Source organism: Bos grunniens, chromosome X, assembly GCF_055505025.1.
Source record: "Bos grunniens cultivar Pamir isolate PY7600 chromosome X, Bosgru_T2T1.0, whole genome shotgun sequence".
Taxonomy (NCBI): domain Eukaryota; kingdom Metazoa; phylum Chordata; class Mammalia; order Artiodactyla; family Bovidae; genus Bos; species Bos grunniens.
Window position 1 is genome coordinate 137,831,731 of NC_141194.1, and position 16,375 is coordinate 137,848,105.

A 16,375-nucleotide genomic window follows, 5' to 3' on the forward strand; every position below is an offset into this window, starting at 1 on the left:
TTCCCAAAGTGGGAAAACTGGCAGCATTTCTGGGGTGAGAGGTCTGAATAACGGCTACTTCTAAATCTTCTTATTTTAGCCTGTTAGGCTTAAATTTTTGAGAAACCAGAGATCAACATCTAGCACCCTCAAAATCTTGATGTTGTCGGGGGGTGGGGTTGTTCGCTTTTGTTTTTTGTTTGTTAGGTTGTTGTTGTTTACTAATACTGGGCACTATTTTATTTCCCAAACATATCTGGTCTAGTTTTAACAGTATGACTTTATTTAAATAATTTATTTGAATTTTTTTTAATTAACATGTTACTAAAACCACTGCCTTCTGAGTTGGCCCAAAAGTGATATCTTCTTAGTTCTAGGAAATGCTAGCTATATTTTGAACAGTGGCATTAAGGAACCTTTGCAGTTGCGAAATGTTGTCTGGAAGTATTTGTAAATGCCTCTGTTTCCTTTTATTTTACCTTCTTTATTAGACTCACTGACTGTTATGAATTTGTTTTTTTCCTAAATGCTCAAATCATTCTCTTTTTTAATATAGACCTTAGTCATTTATTATTCTATAAACACACAGGAACTATGCTAAATGCTTTCATCAAATATGGGAACTGTCTCTTGTTACAACAAAGATCTGGCCATCAAGCAGGTGTCCAGAGGTGCCATCATCTTAATATTTTCAACACATTTGTGTGTGTGTGTGTGTGTGTGTGCATGCGCACACGCTCAGTTACATAGTCATGTCTGACTCTCTGCAACTCCATGGACTGCAGCCCACCAGGCTCCTCTGCCCATGGAATTTTCCAGGCAGTGGGTTGCCATTTCATACTCCATGGAATAATTCCCAACCCAGGAATTGAGCCAGCTGTCTTGCATCTCCTTCATTGGTAGGCATATTCTTTGCTGCTGCTGCTGCTGCTGCTGCTGCTGCTAAGTCACTTCAGTCGTGTCCGACTCTGTGCGACCCCATAGACGCACCACCTAACTAGTGTCAATGAGACACTAGTGTCAGTGACCCACTATACTATTTATAACACTCCCACTGATTTTAGCTACTCTGTCAGACCCATGTCATGCTCCTGGTATATCTTATCAGGAAAAGAACCATGTTCACTGACCTTCACTGTTTTATTAAGCTTTTCAACAGCAGACAGTCTGGTCTGCATTGGGAAATTTGAAAATTATAAGTGGAGTAAAAAGGCTTGATCCCTGCCTGTGAGTGAAATATGATCTGGTTGGGGAGACAAGAGAGGAATCACTCAAGGAGGCAGTAATCAACTTTAGGTTGTGTGATGCAAACTGTAAGCACTGGAGTGGCTCAGAGAATGGAGAGCTGGGGGGGATTTGGAGAAGAGGGAAGAGGAAAATGAGCAGAAGGGAGAAGATGTGTAAGAAAGAAAAGGAATCTGAAAAAGGACAGGACACATGGGTAAAGAAAAACTGGGAACAGATTCTAACCTTCTTCCTGATAGGTTAGGAAAATGTAAAAAATGAATGATATCAATGCACAAGGCAAAGAAGTAAGGAAGGGTAGGGCTGTGGAGAACAAAGAGGCATCGTAAGTGGGAAACGAATGACTCAGCTCTTCCTACAAAGGTTGGGGTGATCTTGAAATGGATTTGTTAAAATGGCCCTATCTCAGTATGTAAAATGCATTCTTAAGTGTAGGTGAAAAAGCTTCACATTCTTAGTTACAGGCCAAACTTAAGATTTGCAACCTAATGGCATATACCTGTTGTGATCCTCATTCATACTCACTTGTATTGGTGGAATAACATCTCTTCTGAGAGGCTCAGATTTCCACCATCAGACAAGACCAATGAAATTGACATCACTGACAAGGAAGTATCTCCATCAAGGTGTTTGCAAGTCTTGCATATTATGATTATTGAGGCTAGACTTGGCACTGTGTCTTAAAAGATGAGTAGGGGAGCCACTGGCTTCCCCAGTGGTTCAGGTAGGTGGTAAAGAACCTTCCTGCCAATGCAGGAGATGCAAAGAGACGCAGGTTCAAACCCTTTTGGGAAGATCCCCTGAAGTAGGAAATGGCAATCCACTCCAGTATTCTTGCCTGGGAAATCCCATGGACAGAACAGCCTGGTAGGCTACAGTCCATAGGGTCGCAAAGCGTCAGACAGGACTGAGCACACATACGCACACAGGATCTGGATACTAGGAGAAGAAAAGGGTATTTCCAGGCACAGGAATAGTGCAGACAAATATGTGGTGATGGGAAAGTGAAAGATGTATTTCAGAATAGACCAGTCTGACTGGAAAAGTAGCACAGGACCCTGTACAGACTGATGGTCACCACCAGCATGGAGGAGACGCTGAGAGAACTACACAGAGGGTTCCTGCCATCTGAGTGCTGAAGGAGGTCATCATGTAACAGATAAACTGAAACAAGATGCCAGAAAACTCACAGTTAACAAAAACAGAAATATTAACAGCACTTGTGGTAGCCTTTCAAAAAGATTTCACAGACTATTCTGTTCTGATGTTATTTTATTTGGTCTTTACAGTAATCCACTGACGTGTGCAGCTTGGCTTTTCTCCTCACCATTAGACAAAAACAAAACCCCAAAGACTGGGAGATTATATAAATGTTTGAAAGTCAGAGGGAGTCTCACAACAGGAGCTCCTAGCTTCTACCCCCAGACTCATTCTTCCTCCTCTCACAGCTCTCCTGAACATGGCTGGGTGATTGAACTTGGAGGGAAAAAGGTGCGGAAATGGCCTTGGAAACCCCAGTCTCAATCAAGATAAGGCCAGAGATGTCACCAGCCCCCTTTGAACAACAAATCCCAATTTTTTCACTCCCTTTCAATGTAACCTTCTTCTGCACACAGATTGTCAAACTTGTAGGCCAGAGCGTGGAAAAGAAATAAGTCCAAAAGTTGTCTCATCAGACTACTGCTTTGCTTCATTTTTTTCTTTTACTCACCTATCATATTTGTGTTTGTTAATGTTCTGATCATGTATTTTTGGTGGAGTCTAACCAGATGGTCCTCCTGAGTACCTCTTTAAACTTCATTTCAAAGGTTTGAAAATTGTATTCACAGAGTGTTCATCATCCTGCTTTACCTTTGACGAATGATTGTCTACCACTTCTGACTTCGTGAACTCCTCTTCTAGCATTAGCTTCATTAGTCAAGATATACGGGTGTTGGAAGAATTTTAAATGGGCCTTCCATGTTGTCTTTGAATAGGTACTCCAAGCAAATAATTATCCTACAGAAATTTTCATTCTTCTTGAGTTAGCCCACTATTGTGAATAGTAAGCACTGTCAGACTTAATTCCTCATATCCTCCTTTAATTGAGTATTCAGGCTAAGGTATCCTACTTACTGTGCTCTTTTTTTTTTATCAGAACCTCTTGGTCATTTACATATCTTGAAAGAGACTCATTTCCCCCCAGAGTGCAACAACTGCAATCAGTTTTTTGCTGCTCCATGGGCAATAAGTGAACTTTCCTCCTCGGGCTAATTGTTCATATAAAGTTCTTGTGCGGTGGTTTGTTTCCTTAGGATGACCGAGGCATTTCCTCAAATTGTATCTAAGAAGTGTCCCAGATATACTTGCTTGATATTTGAAGAATTTTTTAAGCAGGAGATATAAAATATTCGGTTCGTGTCCCATCAACCTCATTTATCCCATATGTACTGACTCCCCCGAAATCTGAACTTGCAGGCATTTTTGAGCAAGAAGTCTAGCACAAAAATAAAACATGAGGTACTCATTTCAACTTGAACTAGAACCATCTACTTAACCAGTTGCTCACACACACAGACACACACACACCTCTATAAAGCAAGGAAAAAATAACTCACACTATCCTTAGAGTCTGACGTCACTGTGAAATGTTGAGACACCAGTACCACCCCCAGCACAGGGTCTCCCTGAGCCAGTTGCAGAGCTTGGGGCTTCATTTATTTGATCCTCTGGATGAAAGCTTTAGTCATCTTGTAAAAGCCTGAAGGCCTTAACACCGATAGCTCAGTACTGCCGTATTTCCCCTCAGCTAACAAAATTATTTTCAACCACTGCCTTCTGTCTGTGGTGAATCTAACATAGGGCCTTCTGCCCGGGCAAAGTTTATAGAATGCTTTTTGGACTTAAAGCTTCTATGTCTGTCTGACCTAGAAGAGCTTAAAATTTTGAAGCAAAACCATGTGGAAATCTTTGTTTATGGTTCTAAGGCTGAGAAAAGTCACTTTCAGAAAGAATTAGAGCAACAACTGAGCAATTAGGACACCACTTAGCACAACAATAATACTTCATCCTCTTCAGTTTTAGTTGCTCAGTCATATTCAACTCTTTGCGACCCCATGGACTGTAGCCCACTAGGCTCCTCTGTCCAGGGGATTATGCAGACAAGAGTACTGGAATGGGTAGCCATTCCCTTTTCCAGGGGATCTTCCCAAGCCAGGGATCGAACCCAGGTCTCCTGCCTTGCAGGCAGATTCTTTACCAGCTGAGCCAGCAGGGAAGCCTCTTCAAAGGGCTCTCATTTCATTGGCTCTTGTGAGCTTCACACCATTTAACAATGTGAATGGGTAGTGGGTAGGCTGTGGGTTGGGAAGTCAAGACAAGTCCTACAACTAATCTATCCCAGGTCAGCCTGAAGCCCAGATCCCCTGATGTGACGCTTCAGCCAGTGTTCTCTCTGCTTTCCCTTATGTGGTCCAGAGTGAAGCAAATTAAGGTGAAATCTTGAGACACTGCTGTTTTCTTAGAACTCCTAAGATTAGAGCAAGGTTGGCAGAGATCATAAGATCATAACCCAAAGTTGTGTTGATACAGTAGAGTGGCTTTGCAGGGAACCTGAGCTATTCAGTGTAGCTGTCTACATGGACCAAATTAATTTTCAGTTAATTTTTTTTAATATTTATTTATTTGATGCTGGAGACGGTGTGAAGGAAAGGGAACCCTCTTACACTGTTGGTGGGAATGCAAACTAGTACAGCCAGTATGGAGAACAGGGTGGAGAGTCCTTAAAAAACTGGAAATAGAACTGCCATATGACCCAGCAATCCCCCTGCTGGGCATACACACCAAGGAAACCAGAATTGAAAGAGACATGTATATCCCAATGTTCATTGCAGCACTGTTTACAATATCTAGGACATGGAAGCAGTCTAGATGTCCGTTGGCAGATGAATGGATAAGAAAGTTGTGGTACATATACACAATGGAATATTACTCAGCTATAAAAAAAAAATACATTTGAGTCAGTTCTAATGAAGTGAATGAAACTGGAGCCTATTATACAGAGTGAAGTAAATCAGAAAGAAAAACACCAATACAGTATATTAATGCATATATATGAAATTTAGAAAGATGGTAATGACAATCCTATATGCAAGACAGCAAAAAGACACAGATGTAAAGAACAGACTTTTGGACTCTGGGGAGAAGGCGAGGGTGGGATGACTTGAGAGAATAGCATTGAAACATGTATATTACCATATATGAAATAGATCACCAGTCCAAGTTCAGTGCATGAAGCAGGGCACTCAAAACCAGTGCACTGGGACAACCTGCGGATGAGATGGGGAGGGAGGTGGAAGGGGGGTTAGGACAGGGGAGACACATGTACACCCATGGCTGACTCATGTCAATGTATGGCAAAAACCACCACAATATTGTAAACTAGTTAGCTTCCAAATAAAATAAATTAATTAATTATATTTATTTATTTATTTGGCTGTGCCGGGTCTTAGTTGCGACATGCAGACTCTGAGTTGCAGCACGTGGGATCTAGTTCCCTGACCAGGGATTGAACCTGGGCCCACTGCATTGAGAATGTGGAGTCTTAGCCACTAGACCACCAGAGAAGTCCCACATCTGCCACTGATTTGATCCATGGTCCTTATTGATATCATGGCATGTTTTATTTGGTTCAAAATAGATGTGCTTCATTATCAATGTGTGACAATTAAGTCTATAATTCAGCAAGATTTACTGAACATTTGTGCCCAGGTCTACTGAATTTGTTGAGATATAAAACTAAAGCATAAAATCTAGTTCTTGCCCTCAAGGAGCTTATTGCCTACACAGAGTGTGATTGAAGAATTCACATTAAAAAAAAAAAAAAAATGCTTCCATAGGTTAGAAAACAGAGACCAGAAAGAAGTGGAGTTTGCAGAGAAGGCTTCCTGGAAGAGAAACATCTCATAAAAACCTTGTAAGATGAACAGGGTTTGAGCTGGTGGTTGGTGAATGTAATAGTGAGACCAAGCAAACAACTATAGATTCCACACACACGAAATCTCAATAGCTTAACAACACAGTAGTTTATTTCTTGCTCACATCACAGTCCAATAAACATTTCCTGTGGGACTGGAGAAATCCCCACTCCTAGCAGTGACTCTGGAACCAGGCTCCTCCCATCCAGAAGCTCATCAATCCCTTAGGCTTGGAGTCCTCCACTGGGCACTCTGTATCCAGCCAACCAGCCTAGGAGGAGGGGTGCTCTATAGAGGAGCTCAGCTGAAGTTTTTATCACCTAAAAACCACAGGGGGCCAGGTTTAGAACTAGCATATATTCTTTCTTCCTACACGTAACTGCAGAGGAGGCTGGGAAACATTATCTAGTTCTATTCTCAGAAAAATAAATAGGATGACCCAAATACATAGCACTGTCTCTGTCATACTAAAGAGGGAGTTTTGCAAAACCAATACAATATTGTCAAGTAATTAGCCTCCAATTAAAATAAATAAATTAAAAAAAAATAAAGAGGTAGTTTTCTGAAGGAAGGATGAAGAAGACAAGGGTGGCAGAGCAAGAGAAAGTCAAATTCAGCTTGGACAGTTTTCTGGTTTGATTTGACTAAATTTGATGAACTTGTCACAAATTCTGAGCTTTGATCTTGGTGGGAACAAAAGAAGGTTCATTCTTAGCAAGTATTATATCACTAGCCATCCATTCATCATTTTCCCGTGATGACAGTCATAGCTAGATTTGATTATCTTTGTTTTCTCAGCACTTAGAAACCAAGACATAACTTTTTAAAAATAGAATTCACTGTTTTAGAGCAGTTTCAGGTTCACAGAAAAATTAAGCATAATCCTTATACCCTGAAACCAATCTGTCTGATACTCTAATAGTGGAAACATGCTATTATACTTTTGTCCAAACTCAGACTATGTCCAACAGTGAGAGTGAGCCCTAATGTAAACTGTGGTTTTTAGGTGATAATGATTTGTCAACGTGGGTTCATGAATTGTAACAGACTTACCAGTCTGCTGCAGGACCTTGATAGTGGGAGAGGTTTGGGGGGTGGGTAGAGGAGGCTGGGGGTAAATGGGAAATCTCTGCATCAGTACATAACTTCTCATGGCTATGCTGTACTGGTTATTAGATTTATTCTAGGCTCATGGATCTTGTCTGCTCACGGCCTCTTCACTGACAATATATCCCTCCTGATTGTCCTCTAGCAAGCAGCATAAATTGGCAACTCAGGGAATAAATCCAGTTCAAAGATATGATTCATTTGGCCCACACTGTGTCTTTCTTTAAAAATAAATAAATGTTGAGTGCGTTTAGGTAGGACATGCTGTCTTTAGTTAACCTTTGTTTCCCTAGAACCTGTATAATCTAACACCTGACCTAACTTACCAACTTATGTCACCCACCTGTTCCCTGATGATATATGAGTTTGTGACCCTTGTTTTTGAGGTCTCCTTTTTATTTAGTAGATCATAAATAATAGTCAAGTTACCAAAGTCCCCATCACACGGAAACTAATTTCATGAGACTCACCAGCTCTACAGGAATGAAGCCACAGAATATCTTTGAAGAATAATCCTAAAGAGGTCCAAGGGATCTACAGAAATAACAGAATTCTTAGCATTTGAAAGAAGGGTCATGGTTCACTCTGACAATCTAACAAAAGCCATGGACCATCTTCTCATGGTGATACTCATACACAAAACATTTTGTAGATAATTTCATGGAGTTCTTTGATCCTCTGAAACAAGTCTGTACACTGCCCCTGTGGTAGAGTGATCGATAGCCCCATTTAGGCTTCTTGGGATGGTGATGAAAAGAATGGACATTAAAGTCAGACAAACAAGGACTAAATCTAGCATTTTCTCGGTAGGCAACCTGGAGTTAGTCATTTGACCTCTGAACATCTATTTCCTGACATGTATTAAGTAAGTGAAAGTTGCTCAGTAGTCGTGTCTGACTCTTTGCGGCCCCATGGACTATACCGTCCATGGAATTCTCCAGGCCAGAATACTGGAGTGGGTAGCCTTTCCCTTCTCCAGGGATCTTCCCAACCCAGGGACTGAACCCAGGTCTCCCACATTGCAGGCAAATTCTTTACCAGCTGAGCCACAAGGGAAGCCCAAGAATACTGGAGTGGGTAGCCTATCCCTTCTCCAGTGGATCTTCCTGACCCAGGAATCAAACCGGGGTCTCCTGCATTGCAGGCAGTTTCTTTACCAACTGAGCCATCAGGGAAGCCCTGACATGTAATAGGTGCAAAATAAATCCTGAATAAATTAATAAGTGAGGAGAAAAACAGCTTTCTCAGTAAACTTAGGAAAATAGTGGTGGTGGAGATGAGAGAGCTCTTCATTCACTCTGCCTTGCCCTGAAGGCTCAAGCTTTGAGAGGATCAGAAGCCTCAAAAAAGACAAATGACCTTACCTGTCTTTCCCTCAATCACAATTCTTGGTCAACTGGCCCACCTATCTTATGATGTCTCTGAGTGCCTTCTGAGTCTTGAAAGAGAGGACATATCAGTCTGAATGCTTATCATTTTTAATTTGCATTTAAATTCCTTGGAAATTGACCTTTACTGTTTAGAACATACTGTAACATTTTTTTATTAAATAGTCATGTGATTAAATACCTCACACTGTTCTCTAGTCATGTAATGTTACAGTAAGTTTATTAGAATCTCTTCTTGAGGAACTCCCATTCTCATTGTTAACCACACAGTGAAATCATCTCAGCTGGTCATTAAGCTCTGCTTCCTTCCAACCCTAGTAACATCCAGATATGTGTAATCTCTCCAAGTTCTAGAAGCTCCATTTAGTGTCTACCTAGCAAGATAACTGAATAGGCTTATTGTGCAGAAGTAACTTGGCCCTTTCTGATCCCAGTAGGTAATTATAAGTGGACAGTTGTTAGATCAATTGGGAAATGGACTTTTCTGCTTAGTTGAGAATTGCCTTATAGACCACACATATGATGCCAATTTTCAGAGAATTGAAATGCACATAAACAAAGCAAAATATTTTAATCTCTCTTTGATTTAAAGGGCACTTTGCAACCTCCTGGTTAATGTCAGCTACACAATTCGGTCCTCTCAGTATTGGAGATTTAGCTGATGCCATATTTGCACTTAAGATATTTGCTGAAAGTTTATTTTGAGCATTTACCTCTGTCTCATAAAATTAAAGAGCAGATTGTGGCAGGGGAAAAAAAGCAGTATTTCAGTTTTCTGGTTGCTAGGGCTATAGATGGAGAGAATTTTATGACTACTTTCCAAAGCTTATATCATGCAAGAAGGTTCATTTTTAATACAGAAATAATAAAAATGTAGGTGGCCTCAACAGCTGTAATTTTTATAAATTAAATACAGAGATGCCTTCTGCCAACATTTGAAATTGGCATTCTGCACAGCCCAAAACTCTGATCTTCGCTGTTATCTAATTTGGGATTTTAGCTACTATTTCCAGGCTATTAACCTCCACATCTGGACTCCTAGTGATACCACATCAGGCTGCCCCTACTGCTTCACTATCGATCAGCAGCAGCCTCTTCCCCAACAGGTGATAAATTTATTAGTAACTATCCAGGCTGCCCCAGCTTTAGGCAATTGCCTTCTTAAGAATTATAGTATTTATTCATTGGAGGATAATAAGACAAGAGAAGAAGTCAAATACTTTCGCCCGTTAATTTGCAGCTGTTTCATATAGAGCTATGCTTCACAGAGAAAAGAGCCTGCAGTTCAGATATAATGTCCCCTACTTTGCATAAGACACTGTGAATAATTTTTTTTTTACAAGATGCACTTTATTTATGAGCAGTTTCCTCCATAGAAAGAGCTGGTTAGGGCTTAATGCTGATGAATGGAGACAGCACCATTCACACTTTCAGGTTATGGTCTGTCAGTGCTTTCATTATATGCACTAATTTACAAGGATTTATTTATTTTCTTACAAATGTAAAAATGTGCTCCAAGCTAAACATGCTGTCTGGGCGCCTGAGTGCAGTGCTTTCCTTGGTGGGGATGGGGTGGGGTGGGGACTCAGCTGTCTTGTCTTGTTCTTCCCACCTCCACCCCCACCCACCCCGCATCACCGCCGAACCTTGTGGTAATAGCACAGATCTCTACGTTTTTGCTTGCTCTAAAAATGAATCCTGGTTAACATTTTAAACCCTGGAAGCGATTTTCTCAGTGCCCGTTCAAATCCGTTCTCATTCAAAGACTGTGCCTTCCATTGTGTTTTAAGTGCTAATGAAAACCCTGTCAAGTAAGCACAGCAAGGGACATGACCCTTGGAACAAATTATGCCTGCAACATTGGGTAACAAATTTTGGAAAGCTGGGTATAACTATATCAAAATCTGAAAGTCATATTGAATCTGCAAGATCTTGCTGGCCCCAGATGGCTTTATGTGATCTGAAATCACTCACATCCCCATCTCCAAAGAATAAAACTTAAGATATACTGGGCATGAGCCACCGCCTCCCACTCACTCTAACAAACAGTAGTAGATCATACTGCATCATCAGCATCCCTGGGCTATAAGAATACTCATTATGTGAGATGACCCCTCCCCCCACCCTCCCACCAAGTAATGGCAGAAATAATTCTCTTTTTTCTTGCCTGTGATTTCATTTGGTTTTTAACCTCAGTGAAAATTAAAAACCCCTTAAACTTTGCCAGTGAAGAGTTTGTAAAACTAATTGTTTGGGGAATTTGTGTGTGGGGGTGGGTTGGTGTAGGAAAATGAGAGGAAATGAAAATATGCACATATAAAATATGCCTAGATGCCTTAAAAAAAACTATCACACAGTCCCTCAAAACTCTTTCTACTATTTCTTTTTCAACTCCAAATGTCAGTATAACCCAATTAAATTTAATTAAAGAACCTCAAAAAAAGGAGTATTTTGGAATTTGGACAGTGATAAAAGAAATTACCACACAAATATATGAAAGGAGAATATCCTACAAACCATCAGCCAAATAAGCCCTGGAGGCCAACAGTAAGAATTTAATAAGCCTCATCTGTGGAGTTCAGCTGAGATGTACAGAGAGAGAGCAGTTCAGTGTTTAGAAGTTCACAAAAATTAAAAGCGGGAAAACAATGTAAGTCCAAGATTATCCTCCCCAGAGCAGGACAAACTCCACCCTCTGATGGGGATAAAGAGTGTAGTAGTCAGGAAACAGAATTATCCTCCCTGATGTCAGCATCAAGACGTAAGTTCCTGTATTGCTAGTTTCTGTAGGAATACACTTATTTCTCTATACCTTGTGGGAATCTGTTTCAATTTTCAGGGATTTGATTCTCCAAGTTTATCACCTCCCAGTTAGAGCGACACTGAGTCTTACTGTCCATGTACATGGGTTCTTTGTCCTTTGATTCTTATAGAACTTGCACAGTGTTTGATGTGATTTCATAGACTTGAAGCATATCTACTCTTAGCCTTTCTCTCTCCAGACTTGATTCTTGATTTCTCAGTCCATCCTTTTATGACAGCCAAATTTCCAAGTTCACATTCAGTGATGTTGTATACAGAAGCCATAGAAGGTGATCCCAAATCACAGTCCTGCCACACACCAGAGCAAGCATTCAAGAAATTGATTTTGATAAAACACAAAAATAAAAAGCAAAGATACTCCTTGGTTTATCTTCAGTCCAGATATTCTGGAGATGAAAGAAATGTTCATGTACCTTTGACCTGCCCCAGTCTTAAAAGTGGTTTATTAAAAAAAAAAAAAAAAAAAAAACCTCCTTAAAGGTCTTTGTTGAAAGTGAAAATGTTAGTCACTGAGTTGTGTCGAACTCTTTGTGACCCCATGGACTGTAGCCCACCAGGCTCTTCTGTCCATGGAATTCTCCAGGCAAGAATACTGGAATGGGTAGCCATTCCCTTCTCCAGGGGATCTTCCCGACCCAGGGATGGAACCCGGGTCTCCCGCATTGCAGGCAGATTCTTTACCATCTGAGCCCCCAGGGAAGCCCATAAGGGAACTACGGTCTGTCAAGGTCTTTATGCCTCCAAAAATAATAAAGGGACTTATTGACATGGAATTCCCCTTGTCTGGATGTGCTGATTTCCTTGGTGAACTCACCAAAACGTAGATGACTTTAGAGGCATTCAGGGAAACTTAAAATGAATCTGTAACTTCTGTAGATCTTAAGGATTAATACTTCATGAAGAACATCAGGATTAATCAAAATACATCATAAAGTCAAGCCTTAATATTAACCTCCTGCCAAAGAATTAGCTCATCTAAAAGCAGTTTATTAAGCTGGGTTTATAAACTGTCTTGGAGAAGGCAATGGCACCCCACTCCAGTACTCTTGCCTGGAAAATCCCATGGACGGAGGAGCCTGGTAGGCTGCAGTCCATGGGGTCGCTAAGAGCTGGACACGACTGAGCGACTTCACTTTCACTTTTCACTTTCATGCATTGGAGAAGGAAATGACAACCCACTCCAGTGTTCTTGCCTGGAGAATCCCAGGGATGGGGGAGCCTGGTGGGCTGCCGTCTATGGGGTTGCACAGAGTCGGACATGACTGAAGTGACTTAGCAGTTAGCAATAAACTGTCTTTAGATGAGTTCACTCTTTGCCAGGAAAGTTATTGTGAGTGTGTGAGTGTGAGTGTGTGTGTGTGTGTGTGTGCATACGCACGCATGAGCACTGAAGGGATAGGCTTGTTATCACAGATCTTCCTAACTTTAACATACAGTCTGAGTTTCACAGGGTCTGAATAAAGGAGAGATGGGAAAAGGCAGACAAAGACTAAATTGTAGACTAGTTTTAAAGTAATATCATGTGCTTATTTTCAAAGTAGCAAGGGAAACAGGAGTTGAACAATATGTTCTTTATCATGACTGACTCTCCTTAAATGCATTACGTTATTAGATATTGGTAACAGCCTAGGTGTAGAATAGCCAACTCATGCCAGTGTGTCCAGGATTGTCTCACTTTGCCTCATGTGTGCATACCTGCTCAGTCACTTCAGTCACATCCGGCTCTTTGCGATGCCATGGACTGTAGCTTGCCAGTCTTCTCTGTCCATGGGTATTCTCCAGGCAAGAATACTCAAGTGGGTTACAGTGCCCTCCTCCAGGGCATCTTCCCAACCCAGGTATCGAACCGGCATCTCTTATTTCTCCTGCATTCGCAGGTGAGTTCTTTACCACTAACTCCACCTGGGAAGCCCGAACCCTGCCTCAGTCCCAAGCAAACCAGGACAGCTGATCACTTTAGCCAAGGAAGGCAGTAAAAGGTGTTTTGAGACCAATTTCCAGCATGGCAAGAACTGCCACCACCACCACCAAGCAATTCTACACCAGTTGGGTGTACAACAATTTCACTCAATTCTGACATGATCTACCAGCAAATAGCATCAGATCCTACAGCTTAGGGTGTCGGTCCTGCAAGGCTGCTTCCCCACCACTTCAGAGGCCAGTCAAAAGTCCAGGTTGTCACCTGTGTTTCTGACAGAATTGCTGTGGATAGGAGGGTCCAACACCTCCCTTTTGGGGTTCCATTAATTTGCTAGAGCAGGTAACAGAACTCAGAGAAACATTTTATTCACTAGATCACTTGTTCAGTATAAAAAGATACAACTCAGGAACAGCCAGAGATGCATAAGACAAGGTATGAGGAAAGAGCGAGGAGGCGTCCATGCCCTCTCTAGGTGTGCTGTTCTCCCCACATCTCCATGTTCACCAACCTGGAAACTCTCCAAACCATGTCCTTTTGGGTTTTTATGGAGGCTTCATAATCAGTTCAGTTCAGTTCATTCACTCAGTCATGTCCGACTCTTTGCGACCCCATGGACTGCAGCACTCCAGGCTTCCCTGTCCATCACCAACTCCCAGAGTTTACTCAAACTCATGTCCATTGAGTCGGTGACGCCATCCAGCCATCTTATCCTCTGTCGTCCCCTTCTCCTCCTGCCCTCAATCCTTCGCAGCATCAGGGTCTTTTCCAATGAGTCAGCTCTTCACATCAGGTGGCCAAAGTATTGGAGTTTCAGCTTCAACATCAGTCCTTCCAATGAGTATTCAGGACTGATCTCCTTTAGGATGGACTGGTTGGATCTCCTTGCAGTCCAAGGGACTCTTAAAAGTCTTCTCCAACACCACAGTTCAAAAGCATCAATTCTTCGGTGCTCAGGTTTCTTTATAGTCCAACTCTCACATTCATACATGACTACTGGAAAAACCATAGCCTTGACTAGATGGACTTTTGTTGGCAAAGTAATATCTCTGCTTTTTAATATGCTATCTAGGTTGGCCATAACTTTCCTTCCAAGGAGTAAGTGTCTTTTTATTTCATGACTGAAGCCACCATCTGCCGAGATTTTGGAGCCCCCAAAAATAAAGTCAGCCACTGTTTTCCCATCTTTCTGCCATGAAGTGATGGGACTGGAAGCCATGACCTTTGTTTTCTGAATCTTGAGCTTTAAGCCAACTTTTTCACTCTCCTCTTTCACTTTCATCAAGAGGCGCTTTAGTTCTTCTTCACTTTCTGCCATAAGGGTGGTGTCATCTGCATATCTGAGGTTATTGATATTTCTCCCGGAAATCTTGATTCCAGCTTGTGCTTCATCCAGCCCAGAGTTTCTCATGATGTACTCTGCATATAAGGTAAATAAGCAGGCTGACATTATACAGTCTTGACGTACTCCTTTCCTGATTTGGAACCAGTCTGTTGTTCCATGTCCAGTTCTAACTGTTGCTTCCTGACCTGCATACAGATTTCTCAAGAGGCAGGTCAGGTGGTCTGGTACTCTCATCTCTTTCAGAATTGTCCACAGTTTATTGTGATCCACACAGTCAAAGGCTTTGGCATAGTCAATAAAGCAGAAATAGATGTTTTTCTGGAACTCTCTTGCTTTTTCCATGATCCAGCGGATGTTGGCAATTTGATCTCTGGTTCCTCTGCCTTTTCTAAAACCAGCTTGAACATCAGGAAGTTCACAGTTCACATATTGCTGAAACCTGGCTTGGAGAATTTTGAGCATTACTTTACTAGCATGTGAGATGAGTGCAATTGTGTGGTAGTTTGGGCATTCATTGGCCTTGCCTTTCTTTGGGATTGGAATGAAAACTGACCTTTTCCCGTCCCGTGCCCACTGCTGAGTTTTCCAAATTTGCTGGCATATTGAGTGCCACACTTGCACAGCATCATCTTTTAGGATTTGAAATAGCTCAACTGGAATTCCATCACCTCCACTAATTTTGTTCATAGTCATGCTTCCTAAGGCCCACTTGACTTTGGACTCCAGGATGTTTGGTTCAGGGTGAGTGATCACACCATCCTGATTATCTGGGTCGTGAAGATCTTTTTTGTACAGTTCTTCTGTGTATTCTTGCCACCTCTTCTTAATATCTTCTGCTTCTGTTAGGTCCATACCATTTCTGTCCTTTATTGAGCCCATCTTTGCATGAAAAGTTCCCTTTGTATCTCTAATTTTCTTGAAGAGATCTCTAGTCTTTCCCATTCTGTTGTTTTCCTCTATTTCTTTCCACTGATCACTGAGGAAGGCTTTCTTATCTCTCCTTGCTATTCTTTGGAACTCTGCATTCAGATGGGTATATCTTTCCTTTTCTCCTTTGCTTTTGGCTTCTCTTCTTTGCACAGCTATTTTTAAGCTATTTGGCTTTTTATGGAGGCTTCATAATCATGGTTGATTAAATTATTGACCATTGGCATGTGAACTCAGTCTCTAGCCCCTAGGTCAGGAGGTGGCCTTCAAAGTCTTCCACTGAGCTTTCTTCTTTGACTCAAGCCCCTCCGGTAGGTCTCCAGTAACATGCTCAGATAAGAGCAACCCTGTGGCAACCATCAGTACTATGAAACGCTTTCTGGAGAGCTGTCGTTTATGGAAGCGAAGAGACCTGAGCCCTCGGAGACTGGTCGCATTTCTCTCTCTCACTACGGGAAATTCTAAGAGTTTTAGGAGCTCTGTGCTAGAAAAGGGAACAGAGACCAAAATTTCCTTATTATATAAATCACAATCTCACAGGCAGATAATCTTTTCCATATTTTACCAAAGAGGAGGCTGAAATTTTCCAAGACGAATGACTCAAAGTCACACAACAGTTGTAAGTGGTGCATTCAGTATTAGAACCCAAGCCTTCTAACTGCCTTTATATAGTTTCCAAGAAACCAGA

The 16,375-nt window shown here is 41.5% G+C and overlaps 1 protein-coding gene across 2 annotated transcripts in view; it reads left to right on the top strand.

Moving 5' to 3' along the window:
• TENM1 (teneurin transmembrane protein 1) overlaps positions 1–16,375 on the top strand; it is a 904,402-nt gene that overhangs the window by 815,452 nt on the left and 72,575 nt on the right. The window lies entirely within an intron of this gene.